This window comes from Tenrec ecaudatus, chromosome 1 (genome assembly GCF_050624435.1).
Source record: "Tenrec ecaudatus isolate mTenEca1 chromosome 1, mTenEca1.hap1, whole genome shotgun sequence".
NCBI classification, from domain to species: domain Eukaryota; kingdom Metazoa; phylum Chordata; class Mammalia; order Afrosoricida; family Tenrecidae; genus Tenrec; species Tenrec ecaudatus.
Genome location: NC_134530.1, coordinates 233,386,584 through 233,392,012, shown reverse-complemented (window position 1 = coordinate 233,392,012; position 5,429 = coordinate 233,386,584). Strand labels below are relative to the sequence as shown.

At 37.2% G+C, this 5,429-nt stretch overlaps 1 pseudogene; it reads left to right on the top strand.

Annotated features, from left to right (window-relative positions):
- The first annotated feature begins 532 nt into the window (after positions 1-532).
- LOC142437376 (L-lactate dehydrogenase A chain-like) lies at positions 533-1,484 on the top strand (annotated as a pseudogene).
- The last annotated feature ends 3,945 nt before the right edge of the window (positions 1,485-5,429 follow it).

Below are 5,429 nucleotides of genomic sequence, written 5' to 3'. Positions count from 1 at the left end.
AAATTCATGTTATAACCCAGGGATTTCTTGCTCTGCCATTGATGACTCAAGTGCTCAAGTGGAGACATTCAGGCCAATGGGTGGGTTTCTCTACCACTGCAATACAAGAGGACCAGCACCTTGACATTAGAATCATTTAGACATTGGTGGAATCCCAACTCTGCCGACTTAAGAGCTTGTTAGACTTAAAAAGAAGTCCTTGGGTAATATTTAACTTTTTTGTCTTCTATTTGAAAGATACGAGGTTCAGTTGCCTCCAGCAGCATCTTGGAAAAAAAGAACTAGAAACGTAATTCTGAGAACTCAATGATTCAAAGCTTTATGGAGCTCAGTGCTACTGCGAAGCACATGTTAGCATCAACTCAATGGCAACTAGCTTTGTTTTAAGACATGGAAGGCTGCTTACTATATGCATAGCTAAAACCCCTGTACGACTAGTAATTAATGCATTGGTCCCCAGAGCTGCTGCCACCAAGCCTCTCATCGCTGCTCACTTGCCCAAAATTCAGTCCCTTCCTCTTTCAAAAGCAGAATGGAAATTCCCAAGGATCAGCTGATGAAGAATATTCTTCATGAAGAACAGACACCCCAAAATAAGATTACAGTAGTTGGGTTGGGGCTGTTGGCATGGCCTGTGCCATCAGTATTGTAATAAAGGACTTGGCAGATGAACTTGCTCTTGTTGACGTCATGGAAGACAAATTGAAGGGTGAGGTGCTGGAACTCCAACAAGGCAGCCTTTTCCTTCAAGCACCAAAAATTGTCTCTGGCAAAGACTGTAAAGTAACTGCAAATTCCAAATTGGTTATTATCACAGCCAGAGCACGTCAGCAAGAGGAAGAAAGCCATCTTAATTTGGTCCAGTGTAATGTGAACTCTTCAAATTCATCATTTCTAACACTGTAAAGCATAGTCCAAACATCAAGTTGCTTGTTGTTTCTAATCCAGTGGGTATCTTTACTTGGAAGGTAAGTAGTTTCTCCAAGAACTATTTCATTGGAAGTGGTTGCAACTTAGATTTAGTGGGATTGTATTACCTAACTGAGTAGAGGCTGGGATTCCCCCATTAAGCTGTCATGGAGGAGTCCTTAGAAAGCATGAAGACTCTAGTGTGCCAGTTTGGAGTGGCATGAATGTTGGAGGTGTCTCCCTGCTTTAGGCACTGATGGAGATAAGGAACCATGGGAAGAGGTCCACAAACAGGTGATCAAAATGCGAATGAAGTGATCAAATGGAAAGGCCATTTGATCCTGGACCATCGGGCTGTCTGTGGCAGATTTGGCAGAAAATATAATGAAGAATAGTAGGCAACTACACCATGATTTAGGGACTTGGAATTAACTACATCTCCCTCAGTGTCCCATGCATCTTGGGAGAGAATGGAACCTCAGACATTGTGAAGGTGACTCTGACTTCTGAGGAAAAGACCAATTAAAGAAAAGTTCAGGTAGACTTAGGGGATGCAAAAAGAGCTGCAATTTTAAAAGTCTTCTCTTGTACCACTTCACTTTAGTGACAAATAGATTTTAGTGGGGTGGGAGGCAGGTTTCAGGTTGTTTTTTAATCTGATTAAAGCAGTAAATTTATGATCTAAATATATAAATGTAACATGGGGTTACTATGAGGAATAACATACTTAAGATGGCTTCCATTTCTGGCATTGCAGATGATCAGATTACTTGATGACCCTCCCCATACCAAGGACTAGAAAAGGATGAACAAGTTATAAGCAAAACAAAAACAAACAAGCTCATTGGCAAGGGGTCCATTCTGACTCATAGTAGCCCTACAGGACAGAGTAGCACTGCCCAGCGGGGCTCCTAGGCGGTGACCATGTGGTTAGCATCTCAATGTGTAACTCACTACATGACCAGAATTCCTGAATGTGAATCTTTTAAAAAGCAAAAACTGAGTTGATAAGAAGTGAGAGAAATGTCTAGAGTGAAAAGTCTGGGTTGATGCTACAGCTGTCCTTCCTACGGATTTTATTGGACTCTAACTGCATGATCTAGAGAATAAATATAAAAAGGACACATGATTATGCTGTACTCAGAAGAAGCAAATGAAGACTAAAAATGATCTGAGAAGATTCTCAAAGCTGGAAGGTTACCTGAGATGAATGTCCACTTTGCCATGAGTCAGAATTCAAAATTCTGACACACACAGGATATAATCAGTAGATATATCAATTAGTAGGATTCCAAACCCTGATATCATCCACTTAAGAAAATCTACCATAATTAAGGGAAAAATTATGTTTGAAAAATCTACAGTATACAATAAAATGACAATTTCTTGGGAGAAAATAAAATGGAAATTCTCAAATGAAAAACATAATCACAGATTAACCAGCAGATTAGACATAACTGAAGAGAAAGTCAGTAAACTGAAAATTAGATCTGAGGATGCAGAACCTCAGTTTGCACAGAAAGGAAATTAATAAACCACATAAGAGATTAATTCATAGATTACAAAATTAAAATTTCTATTAAGAGGTAATGAGAATTCCAAAAGAAAAAAAATGGAAGCTAATATTCAAAGGGATATGGCTTAAGAAGCTTCAGGATTTGGACAAAGATATAAGCTCACAGAAAAAAAACGTGATTAAAAAAAATTGATCCATGTCTAAAGACATTACAGTGCAAAACTCCCAAAGTAAAAAAAACCAAAATAGATCTTAAAAGTTAAAGATCATTACACTGACAGAACATCGTTTTCCAACAATTTATTATAAAACTTTCAAACAATGAGGAACATTGATATAACCTTAAAATAAACACCTACATATCCTTCACTTAGCTCTACGATGAGCATTTTGCTCATTGTGCAATATTTGCTTGATCACATGTGAGGGAGCTTCCACAAGTTCATGGAAAAATGGAATTAAAAGATAAGGAAAGCCTCTTTATGTCTACCCATCTCCCTCTCTTCATCAATCAATCCTTCATCAAGTTGTTTTTCCTACTTTTTTTTCTTAAAGGATTTTGTCTCGTTTTGAGAAAGAGCATTTCAAACTAAATCACAGACATTAATGCACTTCTCTCTAAATACTTCAGCAAGGATTCGATTATATAGAGTTAATTATTTATATACTGGTCTTTTCTGTTCATATTAAATGTACATACAATAAAATGCACAAAATCGAAGTGAACATTGATATATGACCCCAAAGTCGGTCAAATGTAAGACACTAGGCCATGCCAGACAGTTCCCTCAGACCATTTCCCAGTGAATCCTCAAACCCGCCCACTCATTGTCAACCTCTATTCTGATTAAGCATTGAACTCCCATCCTCATGGTCAGTGATTCAAATCCACCGGTCACTCCTCAGGGGAAAAAACAAACAAACCATGAGACTGTCTGCTCATGAGACTGTTTCCTCTGGAAGGGGCAAGGGGCGGGGAATGGAACATACAAAAAATATGAGACTATAAAGATTTATAGTCTCAGAAACCCAAACGCGGAACAGTTCTATACTGTCCTATATCATTTCCATAAGTCATTCCCCTCGACGGCAGTGAATGGGAATTTTCGTTTCATTACAGGTGTGCTTAAAAACATCGGTGGGATCAGGGACTTGAAGCACGTGCCTGGCTACAAACGGAAAGGTCAGTGGTTTGAACCTGCCAGCTGCTGGGAAGGAGAAAGATTGCAGCACTGGGCATCCTATGAGGCAATGCTCCTCTGCCCTATAGGATTGCATCAACTCAATGGCAACTTCTTTGTTTTTTGTAGGGTTTGTGGTTGTTGTCTTACCCTATTCTAGAATAACAATCGTACATTTTTAATGAGGCTTCTTTCATTTAGTACAATGATTCCAAGACTCCTTTTTGTCATTGTATGTATTAGCAATTCAGTCCTTTATTATTACCGAGTAGTTCCAATCAGGATTGACTAAAGGCCAAAAGGTGTTTCGTTTGTTTGTTTTGTTCTCTATTGTATGAATGCAATTTATTTAGAGTTTTTATTATGCATAAAGTTCCCATAGCCACTCTTTAATAAGAATTTAGTGCATCTATGTTTTGGCTTCTTATAGGTAAATACGTAAGCATGGAATTGCTGGCTCATGTTTAATTTCTTGAGAAAATTCAGGCCTTTCTGTGAAGTGATTGTACAATTTTTCATTGCCACTAACAACATATGAGTGTTCTAACTGCTACATATCCTAGCCAACATTTCCTATCATCAATCTTTTTCATTTTAGTCATTCTGATGGACATGTAGTAGTTTTTATTTGCATATCTCTAATGTCTAGTAATGTTGTGCGATCTTTAATGAGTTTGTTGGGCAGTTTGGGAGGTTCTTTTATGATGGGTCTACTCAAAAAATTTTGCTGGCATAGATTTTTACTGAGCATCAAAATAAAATTATATCATGATATTCTATCAATCAAGGATCAGTCAGGAGACTGAAACCACACCAGTAATTTGAACTAGGAAAATTTAATAGAACAAATTATCAACCAGTGAAGGTCAATTAACAACAAAAATGGGTAGACTTAAAATGTACAGACTTAGTAAGTACATGACAAAACTATTACCTTTAGTGTTAAGAGTCAAACAAACCAGGAAAAAGCTTAGAAATTCGTAGAAAGAGACCTTGTGGAGCTGAAATTCAGACTTCTGAAGTAGTAGCACAATTTCCATAAGAATGTCCCACCTGATGCTGTGGTGAAAAAGAATATGGCTATGTTGAAATATGGTGAAGAACCGCCCCTACTTGTGATAAAGACACTGGCTGGATATAACTAGTGAAGAATTAGGATTCCTACACAGGCTGAGAAGAAGGAGAGAGAGAAAACACCAGAAGGAAAAATTTCTTTTCCATTTTTCCATTCCCTTCCACTCCCAGCCTTGCAGTATCCTTCCAGTGCCCTCTATTGGCAGAGCCTAACACAAAGCCATTGGCCAAAGGAGAAATGTAATATATAGATCTTATTCTAGTATCTCAAAGTATAACAAAGAAAATGGATTTGGAACTGAAAGGCAATACAATAATAGGAAGCACAACAAAGTGTCTCAAAGAAAGAAAGCGAATAGGGGAAAGAGAAACCTAAAAACCGTGAACCTAGACTTCTATACCCAGTTAACCTATCATTCATGATTAAAGGCAACATAATAGTTAAACCTGTGCTTCCTTTGTTATACTTTATCCATATGATAATATATATGCTCCATATAGTTATGTTAAAGTCCTTTTCAGGTGAACAAATAGAATTCTTTACTATTAAACCTTCAATGCAAGAACTACTAAAGGATATACCTCAAAAAGGAGAAAAATTAAATCCAGAAAGAGGAAGTAAAATCCAAGAGAAAAGTTGTTAAGCAAATAAACTTATTGGCATACATGTATAAAACAAAACATCCTGGTAATATTATTTTATAACAATAGTAAAATAAGTACTAATTCATGGTATAAAAACAAAGAGT